The sequence below is a fragment of the Cygnus olor genome, chromosome 1 (genome assembly GCF_009769625.2).
Source record: "Cygnus olor isolate bCygOlo1 chromosome 1, bCygOlo1.pri.v2, whole genome shotgun sequence".
Lineage (NCBI taxonomy): Eukaryota > Metazoa > Chordata > Aves > Anseriformes > Anatidae > Cygnus > Cygnus olor.
Genome location: NC_049169.1, coordinates 140,489,518 through 140,506,628, shown reverse-complemented (window position 1 = coordinate 140,506,628; position 17,111 = coordinate 140,489,518). Strand labels below are relative to the sequence as shown.

The following is a 17,111-nucleotide window of genomic DNA, read 5'->3' as shown; positions in this document are numbered from 1 at the left end:
TTAATCCACAGCAAACAGCTCTCTGTTAGGAGGCTTGTGCATACAAACCACCTATTTCCTGACAATGTTCTCCTTAAGAACTAACCTTTTCTAAAAGAAGTGGATATACCTTCTTCTCTGACCACGACGCAAAATGAAGGGAGCCCAGGCCTTCTGTTGAGGTCCATGTAGCTAATCCATATGCTCAAAGCTGTATCCACCAGCTCCAGGACCCCAAGGCTAGGCAGGAGATCCAGGCTCCATCCAGCTCAGCCCAGCTGCAGCAGCAGTAGTTTCAGAGCCCTCATCAATTTATTTACTTCAAGAGCCTCTCTCTGACACCTACACAGCCAAGCACAGATTTTCTGCATAGTTCTGGTGCCTGAAGCCTATATAATTGCAGTTTAAATGCTTATATCCCATTTTGCAGTTAGGAGGGCTTCCAGTTTCACCATCCTTCCCTAGTCTTGCAAACTACCAGCTGACCTCCAGTTCAGTCTCTCGCTGTCCCCAAGCTCTCTCAAGCAGCAGCCCAACAACTTTTCTCTGTCTTAACAACACCTGAAGCTAGCTTATTTACACCCAGCATGATCCCAAGCTTTTTAAGGGGCAGCATTTACCTTCTCCCTGCCCTTTTCTCCTCTTTGCCCCAATCCACATCCATTATGGCTTGTGTGCAAAGGAAGATCTTCCTACAAGCAGACAGGTACAGTTCAGGAACCTGTAGAAGCTGAAACCAAACAAAACCAAACCCTGAAACACTGCAGAGTGGATTGTTCCCCTAAACCATTTTGCTATTATTTCTGGGCCTTTCCTGCTCTCCCGCTTGTTCCACAGGAGAGTCTCATGTACTCACCGGCCTGAGTTAAGTGTTCCCGAGGCTGTATTCACCCTCAGTTAACGCAGTGAAGTCAAAAGGCAACGATCTTTTCTTTTTCTGCAGCGGTTTGTGAAGTTTCTGCTCTCTGCTCAGTACCTCTTCCTTAATTTTTATAATCTCAGAGCACTCTAAGCATTGTCTGGTAACTGTGCCGATCATTACTATAATTTTAAAATCTCTTTGAGGTCTCTTTGACCCCTCAAAATGAGCCTCTTAACTTAGCCTCAGAACTGAAATCACTGAAACCATTACCGATTAGCTGCTTTATAATGCACCTTTCCCCAAGCATACCCTTCCTGAGACGGTGACCCATGCTCCTTGCAGTATTCTAGCGAGGCCTAATAACCATCTTCCGGAGGACTGTATTGCCTCTTTCCTGGTGCATTATAGCTCATTGTTCCATTGGGCTAGTGTCTTGTTTGCCTTTTTTATTGCAGCTGTGCACCGAAGTGATGGTTTCTATGATTTTTTTTCCACGGTAACCCCTTTCTCTCTCTGAGCAGCGTGCCGGATGTAACACCCATTCCTTACATTTGCTCTTTGTTCCCAGACTAATCACTTTTCATTTTCTATACCAAGCAGCATTTGCCATCTGCTGGCTCATCAACTAAATGATCCAAATCCCTTTTGAATCCGCTTGCATTGTTCCTTATCGCTTCTGCGTGCTTCCAGTCTTACCGTCCAACCAGCAGAGATTTCACACGCACGGCGCTCAGCTGAGGCACAGGAATCCACGGGATCTTCTCACACCGTGGGCAGAGCGTCCTGCCCGGATCTGCCGCTTGCTGCCTCCATACAGAAAAGAAGGGTTGGCTTTGGCAAAAAATTAGGCTCACGTATGCTTCAGGCTGCTTGAGATAAAGGATGGCTTTAAGCCCAGGAGCTGCACCAGGGGATGGTGCAAGGCAGCATCCTACAACACGGATACCAAGGATTGTGGAAGGGCTGCTGCAGCTTTCAGAGACACCTGCTGGTGTGCCCACAGCAAGAGGCAGCTCTGCTTCCCAGCTGACGGCTCTCCCTACCTGTGTTGGAAGGACAGGCACATGCCACATCTCCTTGCACCACATCCCATTTCTGTCTGTGGGGGGAAAGGCAGAAAGGAAAGAGGAATGTGGACAAAACAAAACTTCACCCTTGGAAACCAGGGCCTCTGGCCCCATGGGCAAAAATACAAATTTCCTCTCACCCCAACAGCGCTCTCTCCAAAACTCCAGCACAAAGAAATTGTTCTGAATCTCTCTGGGAAATGCACGGAAGGCCAGACGTGTGGAAGAAGCAGGGGTCAGCTGGGGATACACACTCTTTTCCCAGCTCTGAGCACCAGTTGTGGCAGAGTGGCGTGCGCTAAGCTTTTAAAGCAGGGTTTATGGGCAACCCTTCTGCTGTGTTGATGCCTGTGCCACATGGCATTCTCTTGGAAACTCTTTTCTGTCTTAGCAACAGCCAGCCTGACTTGCTGGTCTATTGCCTTCGCCTTATTTTGTTTGTCGTTTCAGGAAAAAATTGTCTGAGATTACCCAGAGTGAGCAATCTTTTGGATGATCTTTTCCGGTCTTCCCCTAAAAGCATTGCCTGCACTTGAGGCGTTATCAGTTGCCTATCCAAGAAACACTCAGGTAAGAGAAGAACTGGACAACCTGTGCAATCTCTAGCAAATTTTCTAATCATTTATTTATGGGGAAAACGACCACAGAGTGGTCAGTTCAGAAAGCTAAGATTTTGCAGCTGTTTTGTGGTCCACATGTAAAAAGATCTAGTTTTTCTTTAAAGTGTGTCAATTTTTCTGAACGCCAAGTTCACAAGGGCTAGGCCTGATTTCAAACAACATTTGCTGCTCCCATTTATAGTTTTTTCTACATGGGGATTTGAGTTAGGAGTGCACAACACGAATAAATCTTTAATAAGCTACAAACATCAGCGGAAATAACTTGTACTATGCCTTTCTCAGGCAGGAAACCAGCATACCCAGCCTAACTGACTTGCCCTTGGCTATAATTGTGATTGGAGATACCAGCTTTTATCCCAGACTTTCCACACACTTAAAATCAGCTTGGGTTCTAGGTGCTCAGCATTTCTGAAAGACAATTTTTACCTTTATTTGAGCACAGAAAATCAGCATTCACTCCGTACTGTTCATATGCTCTTTCCTGCTAGGATAGGGTGGTAGGGGAAAAAAAGAGTTTTGGTAATTAATGGCAGCATTCCAGTGCTCTTTATTAATACATAAGTCAGAGGAGTTCATCACAGGTATGGTTGGAAAGATTTTTCATAGTCCTCCTCTTAGTCTTACTTAGGTCTCCAATAAGAGAATGAAGCTCACAGACAAATTTAACTTAGTTTCACGTCTAAAGAATTTGCATTCTATGAAAAAAAAAAAAAGAGAGAGAGAACATTGACAGCCCAAATTCAGTCTTTTTAACAATAAAAGTCCTGCAATCTGGTTTAGACCTGTTCTTGTGCATTGTAACTGTATGATTTGTGCAGCATGCAGCCTCATTAAACTGCCTGGAATTCATGAGTGCGATTTGAGCATGCACCTGTAATATTATTTGATTCACTGGAACTTCTGAAAACCTCCTCTATTATGACATTTAGACACAGCCTGGCTCTTCTGTCTTTCTCTCCCTTTTGGCAAATTTGCATCCAGAACAAGTAAGACAGAAATCTTGCAAAAGGGGTAGAACTGCCATGTCCCTTCAATAAAAGTACAATTTTCCCTATTTATCTCACCATCTGAAGCAACCAAAATTCCCTCCGAGAGTACTGCAGAGGCCTCTGCCTACATGCGAAAATATATAAATATATATATTGATCAATCTCTTCCTCTAGCTCACAAGCATCCTCCAGATCTTTTCCTATCTCTAGCCTCAGCACAAGATTTCTCTTTTCTTGTAGTAGGAACCACTAGGTCAGTTGTAATGTTCGTGCCGTTTCCTCCTGCTGACATGCTGTCCTCTTTTCCCCCGTTAACATCCACTGTCTACTTGTTCACCCCTTCCTGAAGTGTTGTGGTAATTCTGTCTCTCTCTGGCACTCCACGTTGGGCTGAGAGCCTGAGCGGGGTAGAACAATTCAAGAGGCTGCCTCCTCAGGAGCTGTCAGTGGGTTTCCCAGTAGCCCAGAAAATTCAGAGGATGAAGTGGCCCCTGTTGCCCTCACTGCACCTTTGATGCACTGATACTCGCAGGATTCACAGGACTGCCCAGAGCTGGGTGTGAATACATTGTCTTACCAAGTTTTCCTCATTTCAGAATCATTAGTCTCTCCTACAGCCCATTTCCCAGGCAGCCATTACGTGTGATACTTGGATTAGTAGCAAGAATGTTGTTTTGCCTTATCCAATTATTTCTTTCCTCCCTATCCCTGTCTTTCCCTGAATCTTTTGTTAACAAGACATAGGTTCTGATCCTGCAGTCAATAATATGACCCCACGCAAGAGGACTGTGATGCACGGCAGAAAGGTGAGATGAGTATGAGATTGACTTCTATGAGTAAGATTCATCTTAATTAATATCAAATATTTCATAGTGTAGCCCTTTACATATGAGCTAGTCACCCTAGGGTCTCTTTATACTGGGTGGAGACAGGTACATTCAAGGCTAGCCCAGCTGTAGGTACCTAAATTAGGAGAAATCAATTTGGTCCTTCATTTCTGGTTCCGATTGCATCACCTGTGTCTGCATTCACTGGATTCACTGCATCTACTTCACTGATGTCAATGGCATTTTTCAAAACTTGGACTCTTGGAGGTACCACAAGGCATACCATGCAAAAATATGCCAGAATACATCCCTGTCTTCTAAACTACCTCAAGGTCCTTCCTGACTGTTAGTTGGAAGTTCTAATAGGATCTCTGCAACTTGATTTTCTGGACATGTCACTCACTGAGAGAAAAAAGGTGTCCACTAATTTCTATCACTGAAAAGATGAGCTCTTCTGTGGCTGTATAGAAAAAGAACCCCTGCAATAAAGCTTTGCTATCTGTGCAGTAAGAAGAGAATATGTAAGCCTGTTTAAATGCTTTCAACAGCACTCATTAAATCTCTTATCACCATGGAGAAAAAAAATAAAAAAATTTAAAAAAAAGGAAAAAGAAAAAAAGAAAAAAACACCTTGGCAACACTAAGAAGAAGTAAAATTTAGGGATTTCCATATAGCTAAGATCTCAAACAGTTCTGAGAAGGAGGAAACTGACTCCAGGTAGAAAAAGGAACAAAAAGAATTGGGAGTGACTGACGTAGTCAGGATAATTCTTCCCCTACTTTAACACAAATACAGACCACGTAGAGTTTACAGCAGAGAACTAACATTTCAGAGTAAGAATCCCCCTCCTACGTAACCTGTGTATAGGTTGACAAGGGTCTGCAAAGCACAGCATGCAGCAGGGAGTCTATCTTATTCACTGCAATGAGAGATCCACCTTTCTGAAAACAGAGAAGCCGGGGAGTTAGGTGAGAGACAGAGCTTTTGGCTTCTTTATGTTACTGTAATCCAAATTGCCTATTCAGTGTTTGAGTAGGGTATTTTTTCCCAGTTGCCTAAAAGTGGGTGGCTTTGTTGTTTTGAACAGGCCATCCCCAAGTTGTAGCAAGCACCTGCTTTTGGCAAAACTCCAAAAATTGTTTGTGCCCAGCAAAGCTCTAAGCTCAGCTGGGAATGATAAAGAAACTGTAATGAGAAACACTGCAACTGAAATCAAGGACTCCATCTCATCTCATCTTTGGATTGGAGATGCAGAACTTATAATCAGTAAGGGAATATGAGCCTAGAAAGACTACAAAAAAAAAAAAAAAAAAAAAAAAACAGGTCAACAGCATAAAGGCATCCATTTTATCATACCTATATATAGAGAGTATATTATTATCTAACAATATCTTTGAGTACTGAGTCATGGTTTCAGATCCGTGAAAAGCTAGGCTGCAGGTGGCAATCCACTCATGCATATTTGCTCTTCACAAAACCCATTTTGCATTGAGGGAACTGCTAAAATGGAGATGCCAGAACGCGATCAGGATGATGCAGAAATCTTTGCAGATGTGCAATTTTCATCTAAAATAAGTTCTACTACTGCAGAGTCCTAGAGTACTTCAGCACAAAATTAGCCAAAATTTATTTTTATGTAGTCTTCCCAGTTTCAAGGGCAGATGCAGCCCTGCTGTATGAGTGGAGGAGGACTGTCACCACATAATTAGCACCACTTAAGCGTTGCACCAGTCAGTGCTAATAAGCAAGGGGAAGAGAGGACAGAGGGATCTTTAGACTCCTGAATAAATCCAGACTTTGTGCAAAATAGGTTTGATATATCAGCTACCTTAACACCTCTTCAGAATGACTACTGGGGAGTAAAGTCAGATAAATAAAGCCAGCAGAAGAGGCTCACGTGCCAGCATTTTTGTTCTTCTGGGTCAGGCTAGTTGAAGACAGAGGAGAAATATCCACTGGTGACATCTTTCCCTTCAGCCACTGGACTGCAGCAGTAACCTAAGAGCTGTATTGCTCCCTCATTAGCAAAATGCCCAGAGCTGTTAGCTCTGGTTCTTTCCAACAGCCTTTCCAGGTTCATTTGTTTTTCATAATTGTTTTGCTTCCCACCATTTTTCAGCCAGGCCTTTGTCATTGTCTTAAGAGTGCCTTCTGTACAGAGCCCCACAGGCATTTTCCCTAACACCAGACCCCAATGCAGACTGCTGGTCTCTCTGTGAGTTTTGATCTTGTGCTGCTTTAGCCTTTCACAACTGCTCTTAGTAACATGCTCAGAAAAAAAAAAAAAAAAAAAAAAAAAAAAAAAAAAAAAAAAAGATTGTTTGCTAATGTAGATTATCCTGAAGAGGTTTCTTTTTCTTTTTTTTTCTTTTTTTTTTTTTTTCTTCCTGTGATATTTAAAAACCATGCAAGAGAGACAGGGATTTCCGTCCCTGGCTAGAAATCTTTCCTAGCTTCTTTCACTCTTGAAAGAGCAAGAGTAGCACTGCCTAGCAGAACTGATTAATTGTGGTTATAATAAAACATATTCCTTCTAAAAATATCTGACTGCATTGTGTTTTAGGAGCTAGAGAAAACTGGCATCATGGCTAAGATGTATGTGTATGTAGCGACAGGCCTTATGTAACACATTAATGCTAGAACTAAATGCTGCAGATCAGATTTTTACAACAGCATTTTTCACCGGTTACCATGAAACAATAGTGCTTGGTCAGGAAACTACTGCAATAATCCTGCAGCTTTTTACAAGTCAATATTTAAGGCATCGCTACAGCAGGCTGTGTTACTACAGCATTGCAGGAGCTGTGAAATGAGCCTCCGTCATTCATAATTACCTAGACGTAGGAAACTGCCGATGAGCACGTCCTCAGCTTCTCCTCGGGAGCCGGGGGGGTTTCCAGCGGTGCAGCCTAAGGTGACCCTGCGGATCACCACCAGAGGCAGCGCAGCAGCTGCCTGCAGCCCCGGCCCGGCTCCACGGGGTGTCAGCAGCGGGTTGCGAGGGCAAAGCTGGGTGGGGAGGGTGCCTTCGTCGTGCCCTCACCTCCCTGTTAGACGGTGTCCAAGTGAGGTAGATGTAGGACCCTTCCAACCCAGACCGCCCCGTGGGTCTAACATATAGTGCATGACAAGGAAATGGGACGCTGTCTGCCGCCTTGCAGCTGTTCCCAGTGGGTTGTTGGTCTACCAGGGGCTGCTGGCATGGAGTAAGAGCTGCAGAAGCTGCAGGACAGTGACTTATGGAAAAGTAGAGAGCAGTAACTGGTAGTCAGTCGACTTCACCTTACTTAGCTTCTGGAGTTGGTATGAGGATGGTGAGCCTTCTGTTACCAGATGATCACCGTGGCTCTAGCAGGGCCAAGTAATTGCCAGTCCTTTTCCTCTGGAACATAGCTAACTACAGACCAGCACAACAGGAATTGTGAAAAACACGAAAAACATGGCCAATGTTAAGTTATTCCTATTCCTCCTTCTGTGGCATAGCAGTGGATTGAGTCCCTGTTGGCCCTCATATTTACATGTATTATGATGGCCCAAGACCAATCAAAGGAACACACAGAAGTATCAACGTGAGGACAGACCTTCAGCTGCTGGCTCTACATGCCCTTCCTGACACAAGGAGGCCCAGAGTTATCCTGTATTTATGACAACAACCTTCAAAGCTCACAGCATCTGCAGCCACTGCTAGGTCGTGTCTCCCATATCAGGCTGCAAGAAGCATAACATGAAGCCTCTCATACTTCACCTGAAATTCCCTTGTGCTGAATTGATTGAAATTACTTATTTGTTTTTTGTTGGTTGGAGCAGAATTTGACTCAGACAGTAGGATTTATACAGACAAGCTGCTTACCAGTAACACTGACCCCACTGACATGCTCCAGGACCACAGTCCCATTGAACTGAGGCCTGTACATATGTTGCCTCTCTCTCCCCAGCCCCAGATTTGATTCCAAACTTGGTGAAGATAGCAAGAATTATTTTTCTTAAGTCAACACGCTTTAAGCTGGGCTTCACCCTGTAAATATTTACACAATGAGTAAGCATATGCCCCGGTTCCTGATCTGCCTACTATAACCTAAGATTTTTCTATGTCAGCTTAGAAGCCTGCCAGTGCAGATGAAGTGCAAAATGAAGGCTTTACAAGACACAGAAGTAAATAACTCCTGTTAATATTTGTCCCTTTACCTAAATTTTTATACTTTCATCCTCTCTTTAACAGTAATTCCTTTCCCTTTTACTTATTTTAACTAGTTATATGTAATCTTTGCTGAAAGTATTGTATGGTTACTTCACCCTTTTTCACTGTTAACTCTTAACCTAGCTTTACTTCACGAAACAAAACAGTCGTCCCCACATGCCTCCCTAAATAATTGTTGGTTCCTCTTATAATTTGCTTATATGCCAGCTTCTATTTAAAAAATAAAATATAATCATTGACTAACCATTTTAAAGCTGTTCTTGCCAACCTAAATTAATCCCCGTTCCACTTGTCTTTCTGCCTTTCTGCTCCACAACTGCCCCCTAGAGAAATAACTCTGGAAGGAAATAAAAACGTGCACATCCACTCACGCAGCACTGGTAACAGTTGGTTTGCTCCAGACTGGCAAGGACTAAGATTGGTAGAGGCATTTCTCAGCAAAGGTGGAAAATGTTGGCCCAGTGAAGTGGATATGCTTTAGATAATGTACCTTTTTCTGAACAGTATCTTGCAAACATGTTGTTTCAGGTAAATAATGCAATTTCTGATCAAAATTAGAGAGAAAGCAGACAGCCACAACGTCTCTGGAATTTGAGAGTTTAAGGCTGGTCTAAACTCTTGTTAGCACTTCTACCTGGCAGGGAACACCCACCTTTTGAATATGGGTTTCATTAAAATTCTGAGTAAAAACCAATTTATTTATTTTTTCTCATGAAGGTGCTAGGAGGTTTCCCTTGAACATTTTTCTAAGTGAAATGAAGAAACCACGCCCTGGCTAAAATAGCTGAGTGTCACCAGACTTCAGTAGACATGAACTTCATGAACTTGACTGTTCCTTATCCTGCCTGGATACTTTGACAAGTATGAATTGGGTGTGGGGAAAAGCCTGGCCAGTCCTAACGCTCTTGGCTCCCTCACACAGCGCAGGGCAGGAAAACACTTGAAAACTTTTTTCTAAAGCATGGGACAACCATTTCTGTGCTCTGACAATGCAAGTGGAGGAAAGAAGGTTATGGATAAGGGCTTCTCTTACAGAGAGGCATGTATCTTATTACTGAAACTGAATCTGTGTGGGAGGACTGATGGGCAAACTGGGGTTTTGGCCAGTACGAGTGGGGTTCTATCAACGCGGACTTGTGGGACTGGGGCCATTTTCTCTTTATAAAGCGAACTCAACCACGGCCCAAGTTTCCCATTAGCAGCAGGACTAACGAGGCCTGCCTTCCTACGGGCACGTCTCGCTTCCCCTCACGGGACTCCCCTCAGCGCCCCGCCAGGGGGCGCCGCCGCCCCGCGGCCATCCCTCAGCGGGCGGGCGGGGAGGGGAGGGGAGCGGAGCGGAGCGGGAGCCGCGCGCGCCCGTCCCGTCCCGCCCCGCCCCGCCCCGTGTCACGTGCCCGGCGGGCGGCCGTTGGTGGCGCGAGGCTCTCCCGTGACGCGCTCGCAGGAAGGGCGGGGGGGGGGGGGAGGAGGAGGAAGGCTGGCGGCCGTTACCGGGGGGAGCCGCCATGTGAAGCCCCGACCGGCAACGCGCGGCTGGGAGGCGGCAGAAGGTGAGCGGCGGTGCGGTGCTGCGGGCTCCTTGCTTCCTTCCTTCCTTCCTTCCTTCCCTCTCTCCCCCCGTCATGGCGAGGCCCCCATGGCGGTTGGCCTGAGAGGAAAAGAGCCGTGAGGGGGGGAAAAACGGGGGGGGGGGGAGCTGCGGGGCCCCTGACCTGCCTCGGCCCCTCCCTGCGGCCTGAGCCTGGGGGGGGGGGGGGGGGCAGGAGGAGGAGGAGGAGAAGGAGGAGGAGGAGGAGGAGGAAGGGGGGCGAGGAGGGGGGGGTGGCGTTATGTAACCGCCGGCGGGGGCCTTCGGCGGGGAGGCGGGCGTGGGGGAGGAGGGGAGAGGGAGGGGAGGGGGTGGGGAAGGGCTGAGGGGGGGTGTTAGGGCTTGGGGGGGGGAGGGTGAGGTTTGGGGGGCCGCAGGTGCCCCTCCCCCGCAGGCACCTGCATGGGTACCCGTGAGGGGGGGGGGGGGGGTGTGGGGGGGGTCGGCAGCGAGGGGTCACTGCGGGGAAATAGGGGAGGGGACGCGGGGATAAGGTGTGTGGTGGGGAGGGGGGGGAAGCCCGAGCCCTGTCGCAGCCCCGCCGCCCTCTCCTCCCCCCGCAGCCGGCTGCGGATTTTGCGCCCCGCGTTGGCTGCGAGTCGCCTGTGCTGAGCGAGGGTGGCTGGTGGGTGAGGGGGGAGGAAGGGGCACGGAGGGTTCGCCTCTTCCCCCCCCCCCCCTTCCCCGCCTGCTGCTGTGTTTTGCTACGTAGCCAGCGCCGGCCTGACCCAGCAAAAGGCCCCTGATGGGAGGTGCGCGGGGATGGCATGTAAACCTTGAGAACGGAGGGGAGGGTGATAGCGCGAGCACGCGATTATTATTTTTTGGGGGAGGTAGGAAAGCTGTGGTGCGTGCTGCAATGTTCCATTATCCCCCATGCTTTACGGTTAATGTCAGCCTTTGGAAAGGCAAGGCCTGCAAATGCTCCATTTGTGTTAATTAGAGATTTTTCTCCCTGAAAAGAAGAGTTGATGTTTATTACGGATCTTGATTTAAAGTGTAGGTCCAATCTCAAATTTGATAGTGCAATGCAAAGAAGCAAACCCAGCAGATTGCAATTACATGAGCTGAATTTTAACTATAACCTCTTACATCTAATAGCAATTAAGCAACAGTTTAAAGCAGTCCTATCGGAGCAACAACAGCACCTAATGAAAAGGTTACAGCCAAAATACATTTGTGAAACAGCCCCATTTTATTAAGATATTCAACGCAGAAATCCAGATCTCTAACAAATTCCTTCTTTGCCATCTTGTCTCAAGCGTGTAGTCGCTGCCTATCCCCACCATATTTGTCTTTCACTCAGCCCAATTCTTCCACTGGACGTTGCACCAAATCCCTGTTGGTAAATAATCCCAAGCTGTCAGACTGGAGGTCATTGCTAGGACAGTTAGTAGAGGCTCAGTGCAGACACCTGCCTTGTGACTTACTGCTGTTTAACTACTTGGAGATAGATTGTTCTTAAAGTAAAACTGTAGAAGTATACTGGAAAAAAAAAAAATATTTCAGGCCAATGTAGTAAACTCCACGTGTGTATTTTCATGCACAGTATATGTCTTCAGTGCGTTATTCAGGAATTGGCCTTCCAAGTGTATCGCCAGTCTGTCTTTCTGCATGATGTTCATCCTCTTACTTAGCCATAGCCTGGTGTGGTGCAGCCAGCATCTTGTAAGTGGGTGCTGAGTTTGCTCGGTCTTTTCTCATCCCTTGACCTGGATGTCTGTGTTAAGGAAGCTTCATAGCAAATTTTGAATCTTGCTGCCATCCATTTCAGCTGCTAGGGAGATTTAAAAAAAAAAAAAAAAAAAAAGACTAATACAAAACCTGGTTTTGAGTACATAGGAAAAATGTGATTACAGACTTTTTAATGAATTAGTTGTTCAGGACAAGTAGGAAAAGAATAACTTACCTGACCCTGCCATGTGCTTTCCCCCATTTAATCTGTAAGCTATTGTTTACGTTATGAAGAATGATTTTTTTATTGAACATCTTTCTGCTTTAATTAAAGGAGTATGTTATCTCTGAGATCTCTGTTGGCTCTTAAGAGTGTGTTTGTCTGGTACAGATGTAGCAAGGGAGCTAAATACCCAAATGCTGAAACCCTCCCCCAAGAATACAATGTAGATAAGTTTGGTGACAGTGCCATGTGTTTACAAAGCATAGCAAAAGGAGGAAAAAATGGAAGCAAATAGAAACGGGAGCATCCAGGTAGTTATAAAGAATGTTGAAAGTAAAGAGAGCAAATCTAACTGGGTGCAAAAGAGCATGAGGAACAGGCGAGGAATTCTCAAACGTGGTTCATGCAGTATAATTGTGGAAATGTCTCTTTTTTTAAGAGTCAAATTTGTGTAGAGCTGCTTCTCCCTGAGAGCAGCTTTCTGCTCTGTTGTGGAAACCAGACAGCATTTTAATTGGAGACACAGCTGGTTTTAGGGAGGAGGGCTTCTCATGTCTGTGGTCCCTCTGCTTCTGTATTGCATGCGGAGTAGCTGGTGCTCATAAGATAGGAATGAGAATTAGGAAACTCTTCTTTCTCGCTCCTTAGTGGAAGAGAGGTGAGTACGTAGAACAACTTTAAATTCTGGGCAGTGGTGATAACTTCCATTCCTGTTGCTTGTCTTTTCAGAGCTAGCTGAAGGGCTGCTGCTACTGTAGTTAAGGAATCTGTGACGGTTAAATTCATCTGAGAGATACTTTTAGTTTGGTATACCCACAGAAATGATCGCTGTATCTTCCATATTCTTTGCTGCAACTGTCTAAGCAGGCCATGCCTCCTGAATTTCAGTGTTAAGTTTTGGGAAGAGTAGATGGTGTGCTTTTTTTTTCCTAGTTCTTTTCCTATCTCAAAGCTTAAGGTCTCCCAGTTGGTATTCTTCCTGTTTAATAGTGCTGAAGCTGGGGGTTCAAAATTTGCTGGCATAAATAAAGTTTAGCCATGTTGTGGTTAACTCTTTCGTGTTAGTTTTGCATCATGTTCCCAGCTATCTGTAAATACTTTAACCAAATCCCAATGTAAGGAGGTAACAACTGATAATTTCCTTATTTGGTTTGCTTGAATCACAAAGACCTTTTCAGCTTCTTGATTTATGGGGAAAAAAAAAAATAATCCTGAAAAAATACATAATTCAGTTCAGGATAAGACACTGTTCAGGTTCCTTGCAGGTAAGTGCAGGTGGATTGGTTCGAATGCCAAAACTTGAAAGCACTGCGCAGAGTAGGGTTGAGATCTGCTGCAAGGCTTTTCTGTGCTGGCTTAAAGACTGTCAGTCTTCTGGCAGGGTGGGTTATGCAATGTGTTTTGGCAGGGGCCTTGGGGCCGTTACTGCACCTTTGGGGTCACCTTCTGGCTGTCAGTGCATTTCCAAAGTGAACTGCAGTTCTGTCCACCTCGTTGGCGAGTTCCTCCTCCTGAGGTGGTTCCCATCAGCTCTTAGTCCAGGACACCATGAGTAAGCATCTCAGGCTCTTCTGGAGACCTAGGAGCTGCTGGCGTTTAAGGAAGTCATGACAGTGTTGATAATTCTTACAGGTAGGAAAGCCCACAATGACCCTGTGGCATGTAAGGTGGAAGATTACTGTAATTTACCAAGTAGGGTAAATGCATTTTACCATTTTGTGCATTTTTTTTTTTAATGTAACTCCCAGTTGAGCTAAAGAAATGAAATAATGGTGTTTAGTGGAAGGATAGTGTTCTGGTTTGAGTCCACCGGTTGTTTTTAGGAAATATTGGAGCATTGGGAAACTGGAAAAAGGGACTTGTTAGTCGCTATTTCCTGGATTTCCATGCTGAAATTGCATTATTTGGTAAACTGTTAATCCTGTGATAAAATGGTACTGGGGAAAGGGGATAATGAGTTTTCGCTCTAATCTCTGATTGATCAGGAATTTGAAGTGATAAGTGTTGCCCCTCCATAATGATTCCTGTTATTTCTATGTTCATTTTTAACCTAGTAAGATCTACAAGCCTCCTGTTTGCCTGAGGAAGGCAGTTTTTGCTCTGTGGCCTTTTTGTATCGATCTGTCTCTACTAAGTAGCAGTATAACGCTGTTGTTTCAATGTCAGAGGTACTTACAATACCAACTTGAAACCACATAGGGCCAAGAACACAATTCTGATGCCAGTTTTGTTTAGGGATCCTAAAGAAATACAGCATTTTTGTTTTCTTGTAAGAACATACAACTGTTTCCAATAAAATGTAGAAACACTATGCCTGAACCCTCAGTATCGCTTTCAGCTGAATCTAAGAGGAAATGTGAGAATATATAGGATCAGATCAGAAGTTTGCCCAGCACTGTACTGTTTCTAGAAGTTGCAAAGAATGGATTCCAAGGTAATACTAAAGAAACAAACACGTTGAGATACTTTCCCACAAGTAAACTAGACTATAGATTAAAAAATATTTCCATTTTGTTTTGATCTCTCCAGTTACAAGTTTCATCAGATTTCCTGCTAGTTGTGTTAGTCTGAGTGGAAGATAAGAGTAATATCAATAGACTGAGGAAAGATATAGGTACGTAAAACTTCAAGGCCATGGAAGCCATATCTTGTGAAGATTTTACTTCAAAATAGATTTTGTTGCTTTGAGAGTTTCAAAGGCAAATCCAGAAAAAAATTGGGAATGGGACTATGCAATGACAGTTGGAATTAAGAAACACCGTTCAGAAAGTGCTGCAAACAAAAAATGTACCTATTTAAATGTTGACTCTGTAGTGAGCACTATTTTCACTAACAAAGTTGCTTCATTTCCTCCAGGTTTGCTACTGTACAAGGTTAGTGCCACCCATATATGTGTAGAGAGATGGTCCTCCTTAGTGTCTGACATCAGGTCCCACTTGAGATTTGCAAAGTGGATGTCTTATCTCTCTCTCTTTTTCCCCGAAGAGCTTGGCCTGCTCGGCATCTGCTCAGCGTACGCTGATAACATTGAGTTCAGCATAAAGCACAACTGCCCTGGGCGCTTCCACTGAAAAATAACTTGTGGAGAAGAAATGGAGCCTTCTCTTTACGTTAGTTAAAATGTTCGTCCGAGGGCAGATCTGTCTCTATGCCACTCCAAAGTAGTTAATCCGGGTACTGGGTAATGAGATGGTCAGCAGCAAAGGCAAGTTGAATGTGTGTATGTACACGCACACCTATGCATGCACAGAAACACATACATGTGTATCGAAACACATACATGACATTAATCAAAAATGTCATCTCTTCTGACAAGATTCCACCAGTCTGTTGACCCGATGCCTAAGGAATCTGGGAGACCTGAAGATGGTATATGTGAGAGGTTTTTACCGTCAGCTTCTCTGAATTCAATGTTAACAAATTCAGAGTGTTCACAGGTTCCTTGTTTTGGTCACCTCTTGAAAATTCTTCATTGTTTTTATTCAAGAATGGCTGTACCTCCTCTTACCCATCTTTTCTGCCTTGTTTTCTTTAGCGCTCCAGTCACTTTCTTTAATTGTGCTTAGGAAGTCTTAAGTCACTCAGTAGCAGCATGTCTACTCGTTATCTGGGAAGTGGATCTTTGTTTATTGTACCTACCCAGGGCTTTACCTATGCTTCAGTGTATGCTCTGTGTTTAAGACATGAGTTGTAGGACTGGATTGTGATCAGACCGAGGTGTGCACAAACCCAGGTTTTCACTTCTAAGCAAGTTCTATCAATTTATTAGGTTAAAAAAAAAAGCAAACAGCCAACCCTTCCTTTTCAAAGAAAAAGTAGCACAGTTCCTGTTCTCAAATACTATAGCCAGCTAAATATATGTGGACTTGAAGAATACCCAACTCACATATTCATCTCACTTGTCCTTGCAGATACTCACTTAAGTCCAAGAGAGAAAGAGAATTTCCTTTCAGTTTGATTTACAGTCTGTTCAGTATGTTGCTATAGAGAATCCTAATTCTGCAAGCTGTTTCTTATCCCAATTTGACTTAATGATTTTTTTCTGGAATCTAGGTACTTAGAAGCTGGCATAAAGATTAGGAGTGTGCTACATCCTCTAGGGATTGAAGTCCCAAAGGAAGATGAGTAACAGAAATAATGAAGCCAGTTGCTGAGGTCTGCTGAAATTTGCCAGCGTATTGTGGCAGTATGAACAGTTGTATCAAAGAGGTCATGTTTGAACTAAAAAGTGAATTGAGCTACATGGTTAAATCTGTCCATGAAAATTTATGGGGAGGAGCCACTCATCACTGAGGAACTTTGAAGTGTGGGGAAAATATTACCAAACAATGCAGAAATGTGGAAACTCAAGCCAGAGTCTTCTGTGAGCAGAAGAAAAAATTCAACCAAGTTAAACCACTGCTTGTGACAAGCTCTAAATGGACTGTAGCTGCTACTGAATGTTATTCCTAGAGGGGAATGAAACATTGACAGTTGGTCTCAAATTGAATCTGGCTTGCTATTTTTCAAAGAACTAACCATCTCAAATGCCATGTATAAAAGCAAAAAGAGTGTCTTGTTGAAAACAGATTGCTCAAAGGTAGTACAGGCTGCAGAATGATGCACCACCTTGTTTTAGGACAGCAAGTCCTCTGCTGTTCTCTGTACCCTGTGCTCGTGATTCCTTAAGTTGTGACAGTTAAAGTTGTCTGTCCCAGGCTCCAAGTTGGTTGGGAAAGATCTAAACGTTGTCCTGTACAGCTCTTGTATAAATTGGTTGATTGCTGAACAACCGCTTCAGGGTGATGTGATGATTAGTCGACAAAATAACTGCATCTTTCTTAGTCGCTGCTTGTAGGTAAAGTATTTAGTCCTTGATGTTAAAGTAAACTGATCTGAAATAAAGATCATTTTGAGTTCCAGAAAGAGTCAGTTTGGAAACTGGAATAATTTACTTAGCAAAGAGTTCCTGTGTCATCTTCTGAGAGAGTGCTAGCACTGAAGGCGAGAGTGTTGTTTCTTTGCTGTCAAACTCAAATAAAAGCATGGTTGGAACACAGCCTTAGAGTAGTCATCTACACATAGGAGTTGATTCTGAAGG

The 17,111-nt window shown here is 44.3% G+C and overlaps 1 protein-coding gene across 4 annotated transcripts in view; it reads left to right on the top strand.

The window, feature by feature from the left end:
* The first annotated feature begins 9,924 nt into the window (after window positions 1–9,924).
* Window positions 9,925–17,111, top strand: part of REV1 (REV1 DNA directed polymerase) — a 57,193-nt gene continuing 50,006 nt past the window's right edge. Inside the window, exon 1 of one of the 4 annotated variants that reach the window (XM_040557892.1) lies at window positions 9,925–10,096. The gene's annotated coding sequence lies outside the window, so the exon portion shown is untranslated. The remainder of the gene's footprint in view (window positions 10,097–17,111) is intronic. The other 3 variants (XM_040565906.1, XM_040573742.1, XM_040534240.1) reach the window with 3 other exon arrangements.